Here is a 24,941-nt window from a genome sequence, read left to right as displayed (position 1 = left end):
CACCCAGTTCTTGGGTACAGTGTCTGTTTAATCTTGAGTTCTGCTTCCTCCCTAACCCCTATCACCCACAGATCTGTTGTTTCACTCAAGAGGGTTGCTGCTCCTAGTGGTTGTCTGTGTTACACTATTGCAGGTATTATGGGGTATGGCCAGGGACAAAACAAACTGAGTCCCCCACTACACTCTTCAAGTTGGAATGAGGTAGGTAATAAGTCAATTAAATGGTCATTTAAAAGATGTCGGCTTTCTAAGTGTCAAGTTCAGTTCAGGACAGCTTCCCTGTTCTGCTTATTAAACTTTGGGGCACATTGAAACACAAACGAGGGGAGATAATTGGATAGAAAGTATTACGCTTTTTATCTCCCAATATATAGAAATGAAACATTTGATTCTAGTCTGACTGAGATGGGAGACTCTGGAAAGGTATTGAGCAGAAAGGGAGTGTGGGCCCAAGGTCACTGTGGGATGCAGAAGGTAGAAGATCTGGCTTCTGTAATTTCTTCCCCACTGAACATGGGTGTTGACTGGTTGATGCATACTCCCAGCCTACCTCTCTCTTTCACTAGTAGGTTGGGGCTCTGGGGAAGTGGAGCTCCAGGACACATTGGTGGGGTTGTCTGTCCAGGGAAGTCTGGTCGGTATCATACTAGCATCTGAAACCTCGTTGTTGAAAAGAGAGTTAACATACAAAGCCAAACAAATTGTTGACCAATCATGGACCTAAAGGCTGGAATAGTGCAAATGAAGAGTTGGGGGGTCCTCCATTTTGTAGATAGCTATAGGCATATTTTAGTTAAATTTCAAAGGGCCTATAGCTATACTAGTTTTTTTTTTCCCCTGAGCCTGAAATCTGATATGTAGGTGGATCTAAGTTATTGTCTGGGGAGATAATGTCATGGCTGTAAAAAGGACCAGAAAGCTGCATCAGGGAAGAGAGTAGAGTAGCTCCCTAATATGGGAAAGGGGTATAAATATTGTTGACTGTAAACCCCATCGATTTGATTTGGTTTGGGACCCATAATCAGCTTAGGAGCCTATGTGACCTCTGCATTCCTGTAGATCTGAGCTCACATTCTGTGGTCATGAGTAGGAACATTCCAAGCTTCCCCAATATTGACCCATCTTCCTCAGGTATAGCATAGAGTATGTTGTCCATCCTCCCTTCAGAGGAGGGAACATTCTCTACCATTGTTGATCCAAGTTGAGGGCAAGGTCCTATGGGGGCCCACAAAGAGGTCTATTGTGTTCCTGATAGAAATGACCAGTAACAATGGAGAGAGGGATTTATTCGAGTTCTAGGCCCATCATGGCTGTTTGGGAATCTTAGGACTCCAACTTGGGCCTCAGATGATGGGGCGGCCTGATAGTGACTAAAGAGTCATCATTAAAGTATCTTGCTAGTCTCTTGCCCTTATTCAGCTTTTGCAGTCCTTGCTTTGCTAAGGTTAGCTTTGGAGTGAGTGAGAAAACTGTAATAGGTGAGGAGGGTATCTAAGTCTAAGTAGACACTATTTCATTAGGAACTTTATGCTGACTCACTGCAGACTATTGTGTACTTTTGCTTTCAGGTATGTATTTTGCCCTAGTTTATGGATACATGTGAACATATGCTCTATCTTATGGGAACTGGTCTATATCTAGGTTTTGGAAGTTTGTTAGGAAGTGAACCTCCTGGAATGGAATTAGAGAATCCTATGAAAGGAAAGGTCTCATAATGAAGTAATGAAGCTGAAGAGTTAACATTCCACACCTGAAGTCTCTGGACATAGTCTGAAGTGAAGCATGCTGAGGTGGTACTCTTCGTGTTGATTAGGTTGGGATTGGCAGATGCAATATTATTTTTTGTGAATTGAGAGAAGCATGGAGGAAAGTGAGCCTCACCCTAGAGGTTCCAGGACTGGGGGAAATATAGGCTCTATAGAGGAAATGTTAGGTTCCTGCTTTCTTAGGGTTCAAGAAAACAATAGATATTTATTGTTATAATCACATTATTTGGTAATTGGGTTAACTTTGAAAAATCCCTTTGTTAGAATTTGCTGTATCATACCCATCACCACCATAATGTATTTCCTTTGACATTATTTGTATATAGCTGTGCCACCAGTTGCTGCTGATCTCCCTGGTCTAGGCTTTTGAGAGAGCCAATATATCAAAGACTCAGCCTAAGTATTAAAAAGACTCAGTCTGTGTTTTAAAAAGTTTGAGGCATACAATCAGTTTTTCCCCTTTCATATTAATTAAATAGTGATTTGTATGACTACAAATTAATAGGAGTGTACATAAACACCAATCCCACCACCAAAAAACTGTGTCCCATCCCATCCACCCACCCCCTGTTGCCCCGGGAAGCCAAATATCCACCCTGACCCCCACCCCAGGGTTTTTACTTTGGTGCCCTACTCCAGATTTAGTCAGATCCTGCTTTTAGTTTCCCTTTTTGTTCTTTTTTCTCAACTTCTATTTATGAGTGGGATCATCCCATACTCCTCTTTATCTTTCTGACTTAGCTCACTTAACATAATTTCTTCTAGCTCCATTCAAGATGGGTCAGAGAAGGTGGATTCATTGTTCTTAATAGCTGCATAGTATTCCATTGTGTATATATACCACAGCTTTCTCAGCCACTCATCTGTTGTTGGGTACCTGGGTTGCTTCCAGGTTTTAGCTATTATGAATTATGCTGCTATTAACATAGGTGTACACATATCTTTTCGGTTGGGCATTATGGAATCCTTGGGGTATATCCCCAGGAGAGGAACTACTGGGTCATATGGAAGGTCCAAATCTAGCCTTGTGAGAGTTCTCCAGACTGCTCTCCACAGAGATTGGACCAATTTACATTCCCACCAGCATTACAGAAGGGCTTTTTTTTTTTTTGTCCCCACAGCCTCTCCAGCATTTGTTGCTGCTGTCCTTTTTGATTATGCCATTCTTACAGGGGTGAGAAGGTATCTCGGTGTTTTCTTTATTTGCATTTCTCTGACAATCAGTGACCTGGAGAAATTTTTCATGTGTTAGTTGGCCTTTTGGATCTCTTCTGTAGTGAATTTTGTGTTCATATCCTCTGCCTATTTTTGGATGGGGTCATTTGCTTTTTTGTTGCTAACTTTGCTGAGCTCTTTGTGTATTTTAGTGATTAGTCTCTTGCCTGATGTATGGCATATGGAGATCTTCTCCCATTCTGTGAGGGGTCTCTTTGTTTGTGTGATAGTTTCTTTGGCTTTGCAGAAGCTTTTCAATTTGCTGTAGTCCCACTGGTTTTCTGCTTTAGTCTTCCTTGCAGTTGGGTTTATTTCATCAAAGACGTCCTTGAGGTTTAAGTGGGAAAGTATTCCACCAATGTTTTCATCTAAATATTTGATAGCTTCTGATCTAACATCCAGGTCCTTGATCCATTCGGAATTGATTTTTGTTTCTGGTGAGATAAGGTGCTTCAATTTCATTCTTCTGCATGTTTCAACTCAGTTTCCCAAGCACCATTTATTAAAGAGAGACTCCTTTTTCCATTTAATACTTTGGGCCCCCTTATCAAAGATTAGATGTCCATAGGTGTGGGGGTTTAGTTCTGGGCTTTCAGTTCTGTTCCACTGGTCTGTGTGCCTATTTTTGTTCCAGTACCAGGCTGTTTTGATGATGATGTCTTTATAATATAGTTTGAGATCTGGGAGTGTGATGCCTCCATTTCTGTTTCTTTTCCTCAAAATGGTTTTAGCAATTCTAGGTGTTTTCAGGTTCCAGATAAATGATTGTAGTGTTTGTTCTATTCTCTTAAAGAAGCTTGGTGGAACTTTGATGGGTATTGCATTAAATTTGTATATGGCTCTGGGGAGAATATTCATTTTGATGATATTTATTCTTCCAATCCATGAGGATGGGATGTCTTTCCATTTTCTTGGTATCATTTTCTTTTTCCTTAGATAGTGACTCAGTTTTCAGTATACAAGTCTTTCACTTCTTTGGTCAGCTTTACTCCTAGGTATTTTATTGATTTTTCTGCAACAGTGAATCGGAGTGAATTCTGGATGTCTTTCTTCAGATTTAGTGTTTGCATAAAGAAATGCCTCTGATTTTTGTATATTGACTTTGTAGACTGACACCTTGATATATTTCCTAATAACTTCCAGCAGTTTTCTGCTGGATTCTTTAGGTTTTTCTATGTATACTATCATATCATCTGCAAATAGTGAGAGCTTGACTTCTTCCCTTCTAATCTGAATTCCTTTGATTTTTTTCTCTTGCCTGATTGCTATGGCAAGAACTTCCAATACTATGTTGAAGAGTAATGGTGGTGATAGTGAACAGCCCTGTCTAGTCCCTGATCTGAAGGGGAATGCTTTCAGCTTCTGTCCATTGAGTATGATGATGGCTGTAAGTTTGCTATATATGGATTCCACTATCTTGAGGAATTTCCTGTCTATTCCCATTTTTTTGTAGAGTTTTGAGCATGAATGGGTGTTGGATTTTGTAAAAGGCTTTCTCTGCATCTATTGAGATAATCACTTGGTTTTTGGCTTTGCTTTTATTGATGTGGTGAGTGACACTGATTTACTTATGTATGTTGAATCAGCCTTGCATTCTTGGGATAAATCGCACTTGGTTGTGATAAACAGTCTTTTTGATATACTGTTGTATCCAGTTGGCCAATATCTTGCTTAATATTTGGCATCTATGTTCATCAGAGATATTGGTCTGTAATTTTCCTTTTTTGCTGTGTCCATATCAGCTTTTGGTATCAGGGTGATGTTTGCTTCATAGAAGGTGGAAGGGAGTGTCCCTGTTTCTTCAATCTTATGGAATACTTTAGAAGTATGGGTATTAACTGTTTCCTGAAGGTTTTGTAGAATTTATTTGTGAAGCCATCTGGTCCAAGACTTTTGTTGTTGGGGAGAGTCTTAATAACTGTTTCGATTTCTTTGTCTGCGATTGGTGTATGTAGGTTTTGTAGTTCTTCTTGGTTCAGTTTTGAAAGGGCATATGTTTCTATGAATTCTTCCATTTCTTCCAGATTTTCTGGAAAGTCTGGGAGACCTTAACATCCCACTCTCACACTTAGATCAACAAAGCAGAGAATCAACAAAGGAACAAGAGAATTAAATGAAGAGACAGACAGACTAGACCTCCTGGATATTTTCAGAGTTCTTCACCCCAATAAATTGGAATACAAATGCTTTTCAAATCCACACAACACATACTCAAGAATAGACCACATGTTAGGCCACAAAGACAGCATCAACAAATTCAAGAGCATTGAAATCATCCCAAGTATCTTCTCAGACCACAGTGGAGTAAAGCTAACATTTAACAACAAAGAGAAAATTACTAAAAGACACAGAATTTAGAAACTAAACAACATACTGCTTAAGAACCACTTGGTCAGAGAGACACTCAAGCAAGAAATTCAAATGTTCCTGGAAACAAATGAAAATGAAGACACAACCTATCAAAATATTTGGGACACAGCTAAAGTAGTATTGAGAGGGAAATTCATAGCCATACAATCACATATTAAAGAACAAGAAAAAGCTCAAATAAACGACCTTACTGCACACCTTAAGGACTTAGAGGAAGAGTAACAAAGGAACCCCAAAACAACCAGAGGGACAGAAATCACTAAAATTAGAGCAGAAATAAACAACATCAAAAATAAGAGAACCATACAAAAGATCAATGTTGGTTCTTTGAAAAATTAATTAAGATTGACAACCCCCCAGCCAGACTCACTAAAAAAAGGGGGGGGGGAGAAGACTCAAATTAATAGAATTATAAATGATAGAGGAGATATCACAACTGACACCACAGAAATCCAGAAAATCATGTAAAACTTCTATGAAGAACTATATGCTACCAAGCTAGAAAATCTGGAGGAAAGGGTACAATTTCTCATCTCCCTGTATAGGTGTCTGTAAAACACTCTCAACCCCATTAAAAAAAATGTTTCAAGAAGATTAAAATGAACAGTACCCCCCAACCCTTCTCCCTAATCACAATAAAAATAAATTCACACACATATACACAAAATACACTGTCACCTCCAACTTAGTTCTCCCTCCACCATCATGTACCAGGACTCCAAAAACTACCCCCATCACATTCCTCTCTGCACTTCCTCCCCAGAATCACTTACTTTAGTGCAATACACCAAAGCCACTCAAAATTTTTCCTTGTTTTTCCCCTTTCTGTCCTTGTTTCCCAAGTTCTACCTATGGCTGAGATCATCTGGCATTCATCCTTTTATTTATGACTTATCTCATTTAACATGATTCCTTCAATGTTGTCTAAGAGGTGGTGAAGAAGATGACTTCATCCTTTGTAACAGCCGAGTAGTTGTCCATTGTGTGCATATACCACAGAATTCTTAGTCACTCACCCGTCATTGGACACCTGGGCTGCTTTCACATTTGGGTTATTAGAAATAGTGCTGTTAGGGGAGTTGGACACAGTGGGTTAAGTGCACGTGGCACGAAGCACAAGGACTGGAGTAAGGATCCCAGTTCAAGACCCCGGCTCCCCACTTGCAGGGGAGTCGATTCACAGGTGGTTAAGCAGATCTGCAGGTGTCTTTCTTTCCCCCTCTCTGTCTTCCTTTCCTCTCTGTCCTATCTAACAACAATGACATCAATAACAACAACAATAATAACTACAACAACAATAAAAAACGGGCAACAAAAGAGAAAATAAAAAAAAGAAATAGTGCTGTCATGAACAAAGGTGCACACCCTTTCTCTTCAGATAGATATAGTGAGTTATTAGGTTTTATTTTATCAACTAACTTATGGTTATTATTAATTAATAATGCAAGCCATGCTCAGTTGCAGCTGAAAGCAAGAAATCTGATTCCAAAAGGTATCTTTCTTCATCTTTGAAAGTCCTCATCTTCATTTCCTTGGCCCTATAAAACACCTTGCCTTTGTTGTCCCCAACAGTATGGAGTCAAAAGACTTTTCTCCTCCTTTCTCACTCTGACCAGTTCTAAAAAAGTCCTGCGTCTCCCTCCTAAGCTCTGGTGTTGCTGTGTTTGATCTCAGCAGTGCTGGGGGCTCTGGTAACAACCACACTCTCTCCTGAGCAAATCTGGGGGGAACAGATGTATGACAAACTAACATGGCAGTGAACTCATGATGATGAAGGTTCCAGCTGGTATGTCCTCTGGAGACTAGGATGAGACTCCATATTAACAAATGGTGTCATGTCCAGATTTTGGAATTTGAGTCTATTTTTTAGTTCTCCTCATTCTCTGAATATGTGTAAGAAGATATTTTCCTTTATTAGTCAGCATCCCAAATCCCTGTGTGATGCAATCAGGTGACTGAAATAAACAGAATTTTGAGCTCATTTAACTAAACGTAAGAAGAAAAACATCAGCTTTAAATGCTATTTAATTTAGCATGGAAAGTAGTGCATTTTTAATAAGAAACACATTAAAAACTTATTAAATGGTTTATTTACAAAAATGTTAAACTTGACCTCCCCAGCTTCCCCAAAAAAGTTAATTTCCATTAACTGTTCAGTAAGTGTGGCTACACACTATACAAAAGCCATGCTTCATTCTGCCTTTCATTCTCTGCATATACTCTGCATGCAAAGATAAGCGCACAGAATTTTAGAATCTGGAGACATGTTAAGGATAATTTTTTTTTTTGCCCTCAGGGTTATTGCTGGGGCTCAGTGCCTGCACCATGAATCCACTGCTCCTCGAGGTCATTTTTTCCTCCTTTTGTTGCCCTTGTTGTTGTAGCCTTGTTGTGGTCATTATTGTTATTGTGATGTAGTTCGTTGTTGGATAGGACAGGGAGAAATGGAGAGAGGAGGGAAGACAGAGAGGGGGAGAGAAAGACAGACACCTGCAGACCTGCTTCACCACCTGTGAGGCGACTCCCCTGCAGGTGGGGAGACAGGGGCTTGAACCAGGATCCTTGCACTGGTCCTTGGACTTGGCGCCACATGCACTTAACCTGGTGCGCTACCGCCCGACCCCCCAAGGATAAATTTTTATGTTCACCACTCCCAGTAATTATATAAATAATTTTTTTCTGAGCACTAAATAAACAATCTACTAACAGTCACATACATAATTTGCTATCATAGACTTTGGCCTACTGGTTACTCTTTTTACAGTAGAGTTGTTCAAATTAATACAGAGTACTTGGGGGTTGGCTGTGCCCTGGGCAGTGTGCCAAGCACTGAGCTCACAGCAAGGAAAAACATGTTTTATGTCTTTAAGGAACTCCAAGAGAAGCCCATCAGTAGAGAGAGCCATATCAATCAGTAATTAGAATCTGAGGGGCGGAGTGGTGGTGCACCTGGTTGAGTGCACATGTTACAGTGTGTAAGGACCCAGGTTCAATCTCCCAGTCCCCCCCTGCAGGGGAAAAGCTTTGCAAGTGGTGAAGCAGTGTTGCAGCTGTCTCTATCACTCTCTATCTCCCTCTTCCCTCTCAAGTTCTGGCTGTCTCTATTCACTGAACAAATAAAGACAATACCAAAAAATCATAAAATTAGAATCTCATGATACATATAATATTGGCATCTAAAACATGTCATCATGTGATACAATTGATGGATGCTCTCTTGAGTGTGACAGATGGTTTGAAAAGTTGGCAGTTCATGAGCAGGTTTTTTACTTATTTATTTATTTATTTTAGATAGAGACAGAGGTGAGGGGGGAGAGGGAGGGGTGGGAAGAGGGAGGTCAACTGAGTGACCAACCAACTACAATATTGAAAGAAGCTGTAGTTTGAACTTGTGTCATGCACATGACAAAGCAGCACACTATTTAAGTGAGCTATTCTGGCAGCCTAAGCAGGGTTTTGAAGGATGAATAAGAGTCCCACAATTGGTCCCAAATGTGCAGAACCTTTGATGCAGAGGAAATAGTATGCTTGAAGGCCCGAAACTATGACTATCAAAATTTTGGAGGGGGCTGGGTGGTGATGCACCACCAGGTTGAGCACACATGTTATCATGTGTAAGGACCAGGGTTTGAGCCACCAGTTCCCACCTTTGGGGGGGCGTGGGAAGCTTCAGGAGTGGTGAAGCAGTACTGCAGGTCTTTCTCTTCCTCTCTTCCACTACTTTCTCAAATTATCTCTGTCTCTATCAAATAAAAGAAAAAAATGGCAACCAAAAGCAGGCATTGAGATCCAGCAATAATCCTAGTGTAATTAAAAAAAAACAGAAAAAGAACAAAACAAAACATATTTTAGGGACAAAGCTTTGTTGAATGCTAATTCTAGGTCTTACTAAGTAGGTGGCTCACACAACTTATCATATTAATTCTTCTGTACACTTGCTTGTTTTTATCAGTAAAATGGAATTAACAACACCTAGTCCATAGTGGAATGGAGAAGATAAAATACCAATGCAATGTAAAGCATAGCACGTACTAAGAACTTGGTAGCCAGTAACTGCTCTTTCCCATCTCCCGTCTCCACTTCCACTTCTCCTTGTTCCCACTTCCTCTCAGGCCCCAACTGTTGTTGGTGAGGGGCTACTGAGAGGTGAGGGGCAGGAAAGAGTAGATGGGAGGAGCTGGCCATGAATTAGTGAAGATGCCTAGGTAAGAAGGAACAGGATGAAATGTACATCCTGGAAAGCTATTAGCAGGGGGCCCGGTGGTGGCACACCAGGTAAGCTCACACATTAGCATGTGCAATGATCTGGGTTTGAGCCCTACCCACTACCTGCAGGGAGGAAGTATCATGAGCTGTGAAGCAAGTCTTTAAGTCTCTCTCTCTTTTCCCCTTCTCAATTTTTCTCTGTCCTATCAAAGAAGAAAAATGGAAAAAAAAAAAGGGGGGGGAAGGATGCCAGGAGCAGTGGGTCTGTAGTGAGGGCATCAGTTTCCATCGGTAATCCTAGTGGCAATAAAAAAAGGTATTTTCAGAAGAACTAGCATAGGGAGTGTGTAGAAAGCTCTCCTGACAGTTCAGGGGAGAGGGTTTGGATCCCTGAATGCTGTATTCAAAGCTAAGGGAAGAGCGTGGTTGGAATGGACTGACAATGTCACGCAGGATAGATTCTGGCACAGCTTGGTTCTCTGTATCCTGGTTTTCACTTCCACACAAACCTGGGAGGTGATTAGGGCTCCCTCATCTAATCAGGCCCCAGCCTGGCCCTCCCGCACTTGGAAGAAGGCTCTGGCAGTATCTGCCGTAGGTGCCTCGCCCTCAGCTTTCTCTAGTGTCTCTAAAGTGCTTCCCTGGAACCACTTACACCATCACATTCTCATTCCTGCAAAGGAAACCTCAGAGACAGCCACTGCTCGAGCACATTTTCTGTCCCTTGTCTGACTTCAAAGCAGCTCCTTCCTGAGGCAATTATCTCTTCCTACAATTGATTAACTCAAAGTAACCACAAATATGTTCTTTTTAAGCAGCTAAAGACTTCCCTTTGAGACTGGCCTATATCTTCTCCCACAGCCATAGAAGGGCTTAGTGGGTACAGACTGGCCTAGCCTGGATGGGTGGCTCCCAGGCTTGGAGCAGCTTACTTGTTATATTCCTGTATGGTTCTGGTGACTTTTGGCACTTGTATGTCTGTCATTTCTCATTTTATTTTGTTGATGACCATACTGAAAGGTTAATTTACACACACACACACACACACACACACACACACACACACACACACACACACCTCTGACATCAAGAAGAAGAATGATAACTGTAGTCTGGGTTGGATTCCTGGTAGCACCACAAGAAAGGTAAAAACAAATAGAACATCATAAGTATTGTGAGCTGATTTCACCCTTAGGGTGTACTGGGCTCCACCAGAGAGGGCCACCTATCCCCATAATGCCATTTCAGACAGGTTTTAGATCTAACAGGTGTTTCACTTTCATTCGTATTTTCTTTTTGAATAATAACCGGGGCTACACGTGTGTGCAATTTCATTGCTCCTAGGGTGGCTTTTTATATTTACTTATTTATTTCTTAACTTCAGATAGGTAGGTAGAGATGGGGGGGTGGGAGAGGGGTGGGAAGGGTGCAGCACAACACTGAAGCTTCCTCCAGCTAGTACACAGGACCAAAGCCTCCTGGCTTCACACTTCTCATAAAGTGACTGGTCTTTGACATAATTATCTGCAAACTGTCTGTCTACAGTATGTGATACCAAAGGAAAGTGAATGCAGAATGACTGGCAAGGTACATATCTACTTTTATCTGTATAAATAACTGTACTTTTACTGCCTATCAAAAAAGCTACTCATATATCTCTTAGATAAAATACCATTTTGAGTTTTTAAAAATGTAGATATTTGAAAGCACTCTATGAGCTCACAAAAACTCAGAACAACATGTAGAATACTGTGCTTGGGATACCTGTTTATGAGCATAAAAGTTGAATGTTGGATGCATAAAAGAAGCCTTTGAAAAACATTTGAGGAGGTCTACCACTTGAAATCAAGTGGCTTTCTAAACATCGCTTGAGGCTAAGTTGAATGGATTTGAGTATTTAGAATATATGTATATTGGATGTTTTTAAACAAGGAAGGGGGGCGGGTAGTAGTGCAGTGGGTTAAGTGCACATGGTGTGAAGCACGAGGACTGGCATAAGGATCCCGGTTTGAGCCCCCAGCTCCTCACCTAAGGGGCGGGGGTCACTTCACAAGCAGTGAAGCAGGTCTGCAGCTGTCTATCTTTCCCTATCTCTGTCTTCCCCATCTCTGTTGTCTTCTCTCTGTCCTATCCAACAACAATGATAAACAACAAGGGCAACAAAAGGGAAAAAGAGCCTCCAGGAGCAGTGGATTTATGGTGCAGGCACTGAGCCCCCGGGAGGCAAAACAAACAAACACGAGTAAATAGTAGTCATAGTAATGGATCTTATTTTTATGCACTGTATGAATCGGCTATTTCTGATTTTCATCCTGTCAGTCTTGCCATCAGTCAACTAATAATTTTGGCCGCCTGACACATGTAAAATATTATGCTAGAAACTAGGTGAAGTAGCTCTCAAAACAAATATCCTGCTACTTACCTTCAGTCACAACCTTCTGGACAGTTTTGGGAAAAAAAAAATGGTTATCTTGTTTTCAGTGTTTGTTCAGCTGGATATCAGCAGTCCAGACAGAAGTGGAGAAAATCAGGTATTATTAAGACATGGGCTCTCTTACATAAAGAGATAAGGTGATCCCCAACATCTCTGACAGACACCTAGTGGCTGTGGAATTTCTTTGGATTACTCCTTTGCCAGCTGCTTTGTGACATCTTCAAGAACTATTATCCTTGGGTTAGGGGAAATAAAACAACATCAAAGAGCTTGACCTTAGACTTCCCTCAGGGTCTGCCCTCTCTTTTGGCTACAAACTAAATAAAAGCAACTCTTCACCTCGTTCATTTGATTAGCTGCTTCAAAATTAGTCCAAAGGATGCTCCAATCCCTATGAACACCTGAAGCTAGAAGTCTAATGAGAACAACAAGGAAAACCACTCTAAAGAGTCAGTTATGGAATTGGCAAACGCTAGAAGAAGAAGTTATGGAATTCACAAAGCACACGTGCTCTAAATTTAGCAGCTTATTGCAGAATAATTTGTTTAGGAAGTTTAGAAAGCTGCTTTTAATATGGAAGTATAGACGTGGTTCGTTAGCTAGTATTTGAAAACAGGACACATACTGTGCTTTCCTAGTGGCTTCTCCTGCCCACATGTGGCTACGTAAGTGACATTAAATCTAATTAAAACTCAGTTTCTCAGTGGCGTTAGCCACATTTCAAGTGTCCACTATTTCCATAAGGTAGTGGCTTCTCTACTAGACACTGGAGCTGTAGAATATCTCTTCCATCCTGTATAATATCCCTGAGTTCAAATTTCAGTTCAAGGCAAGGATTTTCCTTTTTAAATTAATTAATTATTTTTTATTAGTGATTTAGTAATGACTAGCAAGATTATAGGCTAAGTAGGGTACAATTCCACATAACTCCCACCACAAGAGTTTCATATCCCATCTCCTCCACAGGAAGCTTCCCTATTTTTTAATCCCTCTGGGGATATGGACCAACCTTCTTTATGAAGTGCAGAAGGTGGAAGGCCTGGCATCTATAATTGTTTCTCCACTGAACATGTATGTTGGCAGGTTGATCCATATCCCCAGCCTGTTTATATCTTTTCCTAGTGGGTAAGGTTCTGGGTAGGTGGAGTTTGAGGACACATTGGAGATTTCATCTGCCAGGCAAGTCAGGATGGCATCATGGTAACATTTGTAACTGGGTGGCTGAAAAGCATTAAGACAGAAAGCAGAACAGATTGCTTAATAATCAGGAACCTAAAGGTAAGAATAGAGCAGATGGAAATGAGGCTCTTTGGTATGGGGAAGTAGCTAGGTAGTCTATTTTAGGTATATTCTAAGGGGCCCATGACTTTAGTAATTTTTTTTTATTTTTTATTTATAAAAGGGAAACAATGACTAAACCATAGGATAACAGGGGTGCAACTTTGCACAGTTCCCACCACCAGATCTCCGTATCCCATCCCCTCCCCTGATAGCTTTCCTATTCTTTAATCCTCTGGGAGTATGGACTCAAGGTCATTGTGGGATGCAGAAGCTTGAAGGTCTGGCTTCTGTAATTGCTTCCCTGCTGAACATGGACATTGACAGATCGATCCATACTCCCAGCCCGTCTCTCTCTTGCCCTAGTGGGGAAGGGCTCTGGGGAAGCTGAGCTCTAAGGCACATTGGTGGGGTTGTCTGTCCAGGGAAGTCAGGTTGGCATCATGCTAGCATCTGGAACCTGGTGGCTGAAAAGAGAGTTAACATATAAAGCCAAACAAATTGTTGAACAATCATGGACCTAAAGGCTGGAATAGAGCAGATGAAATGTTAGGAGGTCCTCCATTTTGTAGATAGCTATAGGCATGTTTTAGTTATATTTCAAAGGGCCTCTAGCTATACTAGTGTTTTTGTTTGTTTGCTTGTTTGTTTTGTTTTTGTTTTTTTGCCTGAGCCTGAAATCTGATATGCAGGTGGACCCAAGTTGTTGTCTGGGGAGATGATGTCATAGTTGGGCAAAGGACCAGAAAGCTGGATCAGGGAAGAGAGTAGCACCCTAATATGGGGAAGAGGTATAAATATTGTTGACTGTAAACTCCATTGATTTGATGTGATCTGGGGCCCATAATTGGCTTAGGAGCCTGTGTGACCTCTGCATCCCTGTAGATCTGAGCTTGCATTCTGTGGTCATGAGTAGGAACATTCCAGGCTGCCCCAGTATCAACCCATCTTCCTTAGGTGTAGCATAGAGTATGTTGTCCATCCTCCCTTTGGAGGAAGGAACATTCTCTATCATTGTTGATCCAAGTTGAGGGCAAGGTCCTATGGGGGCCCACAAAGGGGTCTATTGTGTTGTTCCTGATAGAAATGACCAGTAACAATGGAGAGAGGGATTTATTCGAGTTCTAGGCCCATCATGTCTGTTTGGGAATCTCAGGACTCCCCGATTATGGCCCCCGCTCATGGAATGGCCTGATAGTGACTAAAGAGTCATTGTTAAAGTATGTCAGTCTCTTGCCCTTATTCAGCTTTTGCAGTCCTTGCTTTGATAAAGTTAGCTTTAGAGTGAGTGAGAGCACTGTAATAGGAAGTAGGTGAGGAGGGTATCTAGGTCTAAGTGGACTCTATTTTATTATGAACTTGATACCGATACTCACTACATACTACTGTGTATTTTTGCTTTCAGGTAAATATTTTGCCCTAAATTATGGATACATGTGACCATATGGTCTATCTCATGGAACCTGGTCTATATCTAGGTTTTGGGACTTTGTTAGGAAGTGAACCTCCTGGAATGGAATTAGAGACTACCATGAAAGGAAAGGTCTCACCTGAGTGATGAGGGTGAAGGGTTGGCATTCCATGTCTGATGTCGCTGTAGACAGTCTGAGGTGAAGCATCCTGACATGGTACTCGCTGCATTGATTAGGTTGGAATCGGTGGATACAATATCATTTGGTATGACTTGAGAGAAGCATGCAGGGAAGTGAGCCCCATCCCAGAGGTTCCAGGATAGGAAGAAACATAGGCTCTATAGTGGAAGTGGGAGATTCCTGTTGTCTTAGGGCTTAAGAAGGCAATAGATAATTATTTCAATAATCACATTGTTTGGCAATTGGGTTAACTTTGAAAAATCCCTTTGTTAGGATTTGCTGTATCATACACACCATCACTATATTTTACGTCCTTTGACATTATTTGCATATAGCTGTGCCACTGGTTGTTTTTGTTCTCCCTGGACTAAGTTTTTAAGAGAGTCAACATATCAAAGACTCAGCCTATGTCTTAAAAAGACTCAGTCTATCTTTTGGTGATGGGAATGGTGTTTATGTACACATCTATTAAATTGTAGTCATATAAATCACTATTTAATATGAGAGGGGGAAAATTGATTATATGTCTAACAAAGGGACTTGTCAAAGCTAACCCAATTACCAAATAATGTGATGATAACAGTAACTATCCATTGTCTTCTCGAACCCTAAGACAGCAGGAACCTCACATTTCCACTATAGAGCCTAAACTTCCCCCAGTTCTGGGACCCTACGGTAGGGCCCACTTTCCCGTATGCTTCTCTCAATTCATACCAAATAACATTGCATCTGTTGATCCCAACCTAATCAACGCAACGAGTGCCACCCCAGCATGCTTCACTTCAGACTGTGTCCAGAGACTTCAGGTGTGGAACGACAACCCATTCAGCTTTATCACTCAGGTGAGACCTTTCCTTTCATAGTATTCTCTGATTCCATCCCAGGTGGTTCACTTCCTAACAAAGTCCCAAAACCTAGATATAGAACGGGTTCCAGGAGATAGAGCATATGTTCACAGGTATCCATAAACTAGGGCAAATATATACCTGAAAGCAGTAGTACACTAGAGTTTGCAGTGAGTACCCCCCAACACTTCATCTCCACTATTCCAACCTTTGGGTCCATGATTCTTCAACAATTTGTTTGGCTTTGTATGTTAACTCTCTTTTCAGCCACCAGGTTCCAGATGCCATCAGGGTGCTGGCCAGGCTTCCATGGACTGAAGACCCCACCAATGCGTCCTGGAACTCAGTTTCCCTAGAGGCTCACCTTACTAGGGAAAGAGAGAGGCAGACTGGGAGTATGGATCGACCAGTCAACGCCCATGTTCAGCGGGGAAGCAATTACAGAAGCCAGACCTCCCACCTTCTGCAACCCACAAGGACCCTAGGTCCATACTCCCAGAGGGATAGAGAATGGGAAAGCTATTGGGGAGGGGATGGGATGTGGAGATTGGGTGGCGGGAATTGTGTGGTGTTGTACCCCATCCTATGATTTTGGTTGAAGGAGGCAATGCTAGGGTTTCGCACGGCGTAGTAAAACCTGGGGGCGGAGACTGCATCAGAATAACTCCTCAGCAACAGCCCCCAAATATGAGAAAAGTATATATGAATATCATTAACTGTAAACCCCATTGATCTGACATAGGGTCCATATCTATTCATATTTAGCACAGGAGAAAGGCAAGGGTTTTAAACTCAGCATCCTACAGGTTACCTTTGATTTTATGGATTGTTGCCTTCAGACCTGAAAATGAGTCTGTGACTAAAAAAGACTTATATATAGTGCTCTCTACCTTGAGGTGTATAGTGTTATAGTATGAGTTCTGGTTTACCAGAACATCAACTTTATGATGGAAGTATAGAAATAATGATCACTTAATATCAAGTTATTGTCTAGCATTTGGGTTGATTTAGTTTCTTGCAAACAAAAAACTGTGTTACAGAGAGAATGTCAGGATATGCCTCCCCCCAAATCATTTTGATATATGCCCTTCTAAGTGTGCAGTTAATTTCCAAGTCTGTGAGAAACATTACTTGGCCCGGGTGATTAAATTACCACAATGAGTTGATTCCTAGGCCCAGCTGAACCCTATGATGAGGGCAACAGACACATTAATCTCGTCTTCCTCCAAATCTAGCCATGAAGCTTTACTGGCATAGACATTTCGATGAAGAAGCACTTCTAATTCAGCTTTGGTTTGTAATTCTATTACTGTCTTGCAGCAGTGGCAAACTTGTGCAGAATTATAAATCAAGGCCAAGTGTTGCATGGATGCCATAGTAAAAAGATTCACTTACTGTGCCTATACCCATATATTTTCCAGGGTGATTCATTGCTTGTGACCCTGTCTCAGATGCCCAGAAGTTGAATGCTGAGTATTTTAAGGTTTGGAAGTGCATGCTAGGTATCAAGTCTGCAAAGCCTTGCCTGTCATCCTTCTCAAATACTACTCTCAGTTCTTTGGCTCCAGTGAGGGTTGACTTTCAGAATCAATTACCTAAGTGCTGCAAATTAATCTGGGAAAGTGGCAAGCCATGAAGTATATATAGCCTGTCTTCCCTCCTGTTGAACTGCTGGTGCTTTGCCCAACAGGCCATTTTCTTTCTTTCTTTTTTTTTTTTTTTAAGGTTGTGGTGGTTTGTTATTATATTTTTCTCTTTCTTTTTATTTTTTTTAAGTTAGCATTTCTTTTTTTTCTTAATTTTGTTTAATATTTATTTATTTTCCCTTTTGTTGCCCTTTTGCTTTTTATTGTAGTTATTATTGTTGTTGTTATTGATGTCATTGTTGTTAGATAGGACAGAGAGGAATGGAGAGAGGAGGGGAAGACAGAGAAGGAGAGAGAAAGATAGACACCTGCAGACCTGCTTCACCGCCTGTGAAGCGACTCCCCTGCAGGTAGGGAGCTGGGGGCTCGAACCGGGATCCTTAAGCCAGTCCTTGCGCTTGGCGCCACGTGTGCTTAAGCCGCTACGCTACTGCCCAACTCCCTCTTCTTTAATTTTTATTTATAAAATGGAAACACTGAGAAGACAATAGAAGAAGAGGGATACAACTCCACACAATTCCCACCACCAGAAATACCACCAGCTAGTAGGTATATTTTGTGTATATTCCAAAAGGCCCATGACTATGCTAGTTTTTCCTGAGCCTGACATCTGATATTCAGGTGGACCGAAGTTATTGTCTGAAGAGATGATGTCATGCCTGACAAAAGGGCTAGAAAGCTGGATCAGGGAAGAGAGGAGCTCCCAAATATGGGAAAGGGGTATAAATGTTGTTGACTGTAAACCCCATCAATTTGATCTGGGTCCCATATTCAGCTTAGGAGCCTATGTAACCTCTGTATCCCTGTAGGTCTGAGCTCACATCCTGTGGTCATGGGTAGGAACGTTCTAAGCTGCTCCAATTTCAGGGCCCATCTTCCTCAGGTGGTAGATAGAGTATGTCATCCAACCCCCCTTCGGAGGATCGAAAATTCTCTACCATTGTTGATACACATTGAGGGCAAGGTCCTATAGGGGGTCCCCATAGGGGTCCATTATGTTGTTCCTGATGGAGATGATCAGTGACAATGGAGAGAGGGATCTATCTGAGGTCTAGGCTCATCATGTCTGTGTGGGAATCCCAGGACTCCCCAATTAGGGTCCCAGATGATGGAGTGGCCCCAATAGGCCATTTCAATGTGACCAGATTAAAGAGACAGGTAACACAAGATTAGCAACTCAGCAGAGAGGACACCTTTACCCTTAATTCCCCATTCGGTCCTGACAACATACTACATGTGAACATGGCAGGTGAAGCTGTCATCAGTGTGCAGCTCATTCCTACCTGGCTTTATTCTGACCCATGTACCTTTCCTAACTGTACACACAACAGTGCCTAACTAGACTGAAGGCACCTGGAGGGAGGGAGCCTCTTCTTTTTTAAATTTTTTTAAAATTTATTTAAAAAAGGAGACATTAACAAAACCATAGGATAAGAGGGATACAACTCCACACAATTCCTATCACCAGATCTCCATATCCCATCCCCTGATTGCTTTCCTATTTTTTAACCCTCTGGGAGCATGGACCCAAGGTCATTGTGGGATGCAGAAGGTGGAAGATCTGGCTTCTCTTTGCTTCTCCGCTGAACATGGGCATTGACAGGTCGATTCATACTCCCAGCCTGTCTCTCTCTTTCCCTAGTAGGGTGGGGCTCTGGGGAAGTAGAGCTCCAGGACATATTGGTGGGGTCATCTGTCCAGGGAAGTCTGGTCAGCATCATGCTAGCATCTGGAACCTGGTGGTTGAAAAGTGAGTTAACATACAAAGCCAAACAAATTGTTGAGCAATCATGGACCTAAAGGCTGGAATAGTGCAGATGAAGTGTTGGGAGGGTACTAATTTTTAAAAAATTTCTTTATTGAGGAATTAATGTTTTACATTCTACAATAAATACAATAGTTTGCACATGCATAACATTTCCCAGTTTTCCATATAACATTACAACCCCCACTAGGTCCTCTGTCATCCTTCTTGGACCTGTATTCTCCCCCCTCTCACACACACACACACACACACACACACACACACACACACACACACACACACACACACACACACCAGAGTCTTTTACTTCGGTGCAATACTACAATTTCAGTTCAGGTTCTACTTGTGTTTTCTCTTCTGATCTTGTTTTTCAACTTCTGCCTGAGACTGAGATCATCCCATATTCATCCTTCTGTTTCTGACTTATTTCACTCAACATGATTTTTTCAAGTTCCATCCAAGATCTGCTGAAAACGGTGAAGTCACCATTTTTTTTATAGCTGATTAGTATTCCATTGTGTATATATACCACAACTTGCTCAGCCACTCATCTGTTGTTGGACACCTGGGTTGCTTCCAGGTTTTGGCTATTACAAATTGTGCTGCCAAGAACATATGTGTACACAGATCTTTCTGGATGGGTGTATTGGGTTCCTTAGAATATATCCCCAGGAGAGGAATTGCAGGATCATAGGGTAGGTCCATTTCTTGCCTTCTGAGAGTTCTCCAGACTGTTCTCCACAGTAGTTGGACCAATTTACATTCCCACCAGCAGTGCAGGAGGGTTCCTTTGACCCCACAACCTCTCCAGCATTTGCTGCTGCTACCTTTTCTGATGTATGGCATCCTCACAGGAGTGAAGTGGTATCTCATTGTTGTCTTTATTTGCATTTCTCTGACAATCAAAGACTTGGAACATTTTTTTCATGTGTTTCTCAGCCTTTTGGATCTCTTCTGTGGTGAGTATTCTGTCCATGTCCTCCCGTTGGGGGCTGCTCATTGCAGACTATTGTGCACTTGTGCTTTCAGGTATATATTTTGCCCTAATTTATGGATACGTGTGAACATATGCTCTATCTCACGGAACCTGGTCTATATCTAGCTTTTGGGACTTTGTTAGAAAGTGAACCTCCTGGAATGGAATTAGAGAATACTATGAAAGGAAAGGTCTCACCCGAGTAGTGAAGCTGAAGGGTTGACATTCTACACCTGACATCTCTGGACACAGTCTGAAGTGAAGCATGCTCAGGTGGTACTCATTGCGTTGATTAGGTTGGGATCAACAGATGCAATATTATTTGGTATGAATTGAGAGAAGCATGCAGGAAAGTGGGAGTGTCTTCTTAATCATCTTATTTTCCTGGCATCGAGCAGGATGCCTAGGATGTGGGCTATTCATTTTCCCAGAAGATGAAAGGTGAATGCAGGTGAAGAGAGCTGAAAAGGAGATGGTTTTTTAAAGGGAGAATACTGTTATGCTGTTGGGTGTTTGTCTTCCCAAGATTAGCAGGATGTTTATTAGCTTGCTCTGGGTTCCTTAGAACTGGAAGTGGTGGCAGATCTGGAACTCATTCCTCATGAAAACTTCATATTCATTTTATACCACTGAGTATCTTAACATTCCATCTCTCAGTAGCTATTCAGCAGAAAGGAAAATGGTTTTTGCTTGCATTTGAAATAACAATACATTACAAAGGCTTGGGCACGAAGAACTGAAAAGCATTGTTACTGTTTATTCTCCTGTTCTCAGGGGATGATGCCTAAACCTTTGATGTGAAAGGAAGCTCTGAAGCAGCAAATATATGATAACATGAGATTGGAAATGGGAGTTTGAGCCAGACAGAATGGTGAATTTTCTGGTCCCGATGGATACAGGAGGAACTACTAGATGTGGTCCATACTCTGTGGTCTGGGTCTGTGCTCAGCCCGACCACTCAGGAGCAGGGAGGTACAGAGCTTGGAAGAGCAGAAGAGAGGAGGATGGAGAAGGAGACAACCTCCACAGTCAGAAGGACTTGTGTTTCATGTATTGAATTAATGGTCCCACCAAAATTTGGCGTGGAAGAGACATTTCCCAAAGAGGACATACAGGTAGCCAACAGATACATGCAAAGGTGTTCACATCACGACAATCAGGGAAATGCAAAGCAAGGGCACAACGAGACCCCACCTTACACCTGTGCAAACGCTTGTGACATTTTGTGGGTGCTACCCTGGATTCTCAGGGGCAGAGTCTTGAGTACACCAGACAAGTGTCAAAGAAGGTTCATTCTGTCCCGAAATTTTAATCTACTGGGGTTGTGCTGAGACCTCAGGATAATGGCAAACAATTAGTTTAAAATGCTTAAAGAGCTGGAAAGATAGCTTACCTGGGAAGGTGCCTGCCTCACCATACATACTACCCAGATTCAAGCATAGTCCCCACTGCCCTGGGGGCAGTCAGAACTTGGTATGGTGGCATCTTTCTTTGTTTACACACCACACACACACACACACACACACACACACACACACACACACACACACACCCCCACTAGGGTTATTGCTGGGGCTCAGTGCCAGCATTACAAATTCACAGCTCCCAGTGGCCTTTTCTTTCTTTTTTTTTTTTTTCTTTCTATTTTATTTGACAGGACAGAGAGAAATTGAGGGGGAAGAGGAGGATAGAGAAGGAGAAAGGTAGACACTTGAACCATATTTCTTGTAGGTGGGGAGCTTAGGCTCGAAACCAGGTCCTTCTGCATCGTATGCATGTTTAACTTGGTTTCACCACCACCCACCTGATTTCTATCTCATATTTTCTGTTTGGAAATGTCAGCCTGAAGCAGTGAAATCCCAGGAGAGAGAGAGAGAGAGAAGGAAAGAGGAAGAGACAGGACAGAAGGGAGGGAGGGAAAGAGGGACGGAAAATGCTTCAGTCCACTCTGTATAATTGATACCATAGGCTCGCTCAGCCAGGTGCACCTCTGCACCTGGTTTATAGGCACAGTAAATGAATCTCCACACACAAGACATGTTACACCACATATACATACCCCTCTCTATATTCCATGCATTGCAAACCCCATATGCATCACATACACCATACAGGCACCACACACACCATACACAAATCACACATACCACATCACCTACACACACACACACACACACACACACACACACACAAGTTTCCCACTTACATAATTTTTACCTGTGGTACCCTTTCCAGGAACATCCTTGTAAGAATGATATATATTGGTTTCTCTCTCTTGAAAATGTTGAATAGCAACTTTCTACAAGAATCCTATTCCACGTGACTACATTTTAATATAATTTTTCTCCCCAGTGATTTTATACTATGGAGAAATTAGCAGAGACTATGAAGCAGAGTGCTTGAAAGAATCCCTCCTGAGGGAAATGGGATAGGACATGAGGAGATATATACTTCTCATTTAGTGGCAGTACGCATTCTGTACAGTTTTGTGTTACTAGGGCCACTGAAGGACAAAAATGTGAAACAAATGTGAACTATGTTCTTCCTGAAGACAGTGCTTCATGTTTGCATTACATTTTCTTCTTTGAAGAGTCCAACTTGAATGTTCTCTAGTGCTCTGAGCATTCATTTCAAAGGCTCTCTGTTTTTCCTACACTCTCTGGAGAGCCAAGATACCACAGAGGACACATTTTAAAAGCACAGAGCCGTGGTCCGGGAAGTGGTGCAGTGGCTAAGGCACTGGACTCTCAAGCATGAGCTCCTGAGTTCGATCCCCGGCAACACATGTACCAGAGTGATGGCTGGTTCTTTCTCTTCTCCCATCTTTCTCATGAATAAATAAATAAATAAATTCTTTAAAAAAAAAACACAGAGCCAACTGTCTTCTTTCTGTGAATTTCATATGAACTCAACAGCAAAAATAACCAACATATTGGGGGACTGTATTTTGTAAACTTCCCTCACAAACCACACTGCTGTGGGATCTTTACATTTATTCAATCTCACCAGGTTGTAGGCGCTTCAGGAAGGAAAAGGTATTTGAGAATGGGAGTGTATATGGGCAAGGAGATTTTTTAATAAGAAATCTTCTCACGAACACCGTTTAAATGCATTTCAACGCAACCTGGACACAGTAGACTGGGTTCTGCATTTCTTGGCAATATGCCCAGTACATATAATTTCAAAAATACATAGACAAGATTTAGAGAAATTTTGAGACAGACCCTTGAATGAGGAGCAAAATGAGCATTTGATGCCCAGTGGAGTCACATATAAACCTGGCAATTTTCTTGGTATCTGAATCCATCAGAAGCTGTTATTAAAGCAGATACTGTGAGCAAACACTCTTAATTCCCTCTGCTTGGGTGAGACAAGCATTGGGACCGTGGAGTTTCTTAACAGAATTTGTCAGCATTGCCTATTACATATTTCAGATGGAATTTTAAAAAGGGGCTCAAAGGCAGTGATGTGGTTGGCATATATATCAATGGCCAGTGGAAAGTGGTCATGAAAAGAAGACAAAGATCACTGGGAAAGGAAGAGGAGGCAGCTACTGTGAAGTCTAAAGTGCGTTAGAAGAAGAGATGGGGATTAAGAATCCCAGGCCAAAGGACTGAGGAAGGTTGGTAGGAAATCCGTAAGACCATATCAGGGGTGCCAGGTGGTGACACACCTGGTTAAGCACATGGATTACAGTGTTCAGAGGCATGGGTTCAAGCCTGTGGTCCCCACTGGCAGGGGGAAAGCTTCATGAGTGGTGAAGCAGAGCTGCAGATGTCTCACTGTCTCTTTCCCTCTCTCTACCTCTTCCCTCTGTCTCTGTCTCTGTCTCTATCCAGTAATACATGAGTAAAAAGAAGAAGAAAAAAAGACCATATCAGAGGCTGGAGAGACATTCTGAGCTTGTATTTCTCTTGCTTTGGGAAGACTTGGGTGCATCTGATGCCTTTCAAGACAGAACAGTCCCAGACTCTCTTCCTAGCCCCACACTCCTTCACCAGCACATCTGAATATAAAGGTCCTTGCAGTTGTTATAGGCTGATTCTTCCAGAAACTGACTTGAGTCTTTCATTCACAGATGGGCCTTAGACACTCTGTTACTGAAGAAGGACACAGAGACATCGCCTAAAGTCTGATGAATGTTTCCTATCAAAGACTTCTCTGGAAAAAAATAAAAACCTGAAAGGAGATCTGAATGTCAGATGCCTCAACTCACTGCTCTCAATTTCTTAGAGGGTCTGAGGACCTGGCTCCAAGAGCCTGCATGAAATATGTCTGAAATGCACTTAGCACTTGGAAAGCAATGGGTCTCCTGGCTCTTTTTTCACTGTGGGGTAAACAGAATAGATCTCAGCAGGCTGGTTGATGAATAGACTTAAGTATCTCTAAGATGAAAGAATGACAGAGGATCTAGTAAGGCAATGAGAAGAAGAGGAGAAAAGAAAAAGAATCTGTTCTCTGGAGATGAAAGTCCTTCTAATTTTAATCCTTTATTCAAAAACATTAAATAGGTGATGAATAATTTGGGTAATAAGAAAAGTTACCACCCAAATGATTGGGAAGACACAATTACCTGACCCAACTGAGTTTGCCTTACAGTCTTACCATCAGTGATCTGTGAAACCCAGCTCAAGTCCTTTAACCACTTTGGAGACCTTAATTTCTCTATTTTCTCCCCACAAATCCCTTTAATGGGGTGGGGGGTAGGGGTGAGTAATGTTTACAAGAGAGTTGTCACATGTGTACAGCTTCTTATCTTCCTGTGATAGGCATCCATTTCCTTTATAAATAAAAGCATTACTTCTAAGGCCCTGTCCAGCATTCATACTCCATGTAGCTGGAAAACAT

General features: G+C 41.8%; 1 protein-coding gene and 1 non-coding gene across 4 annotated transcripts in view; both read left to right on the top strand.

Annotated features, from left to right (window-relative positions):
* The window catches only part of KCNAB1 (potassium voltage-gated channel subfamily A regulatory beta subunit 1), a 370,921-nt gene that overhangs the window by 29,058 nt on the left and 316,922 nt on the right, over positions 1-24,941 (top strand). The window lies entirely within an intron of this gene.
* On the top strand, positions 245-376 carry LOC132540624 (small nucleolar RNA SNORA36 family). The gene has a single exon (XR_009551815.1). It is a non-coding gene; the product is annotated as a small nucleolar RNA SNORA36 family (small nucleolar RNA).

This window comes from Erinaceus europaeus, chromosome 9, assembly GCF_950295315.1.
Source record: "Erinaceus europaeus chromosome 9, mEriEur2.1, whole genome shotgun sequence".
NCBI lineage: Eukaryota > Metazoa > Chordata > Mammalia > Eulipotyphla > Erinaceidae > Erinaceus > Erinaceus europaeus.
Note: the sequence above shows the minus strand (reverse complement) of the source record. Positions and strands in the feature narration are given on the sequence as shown.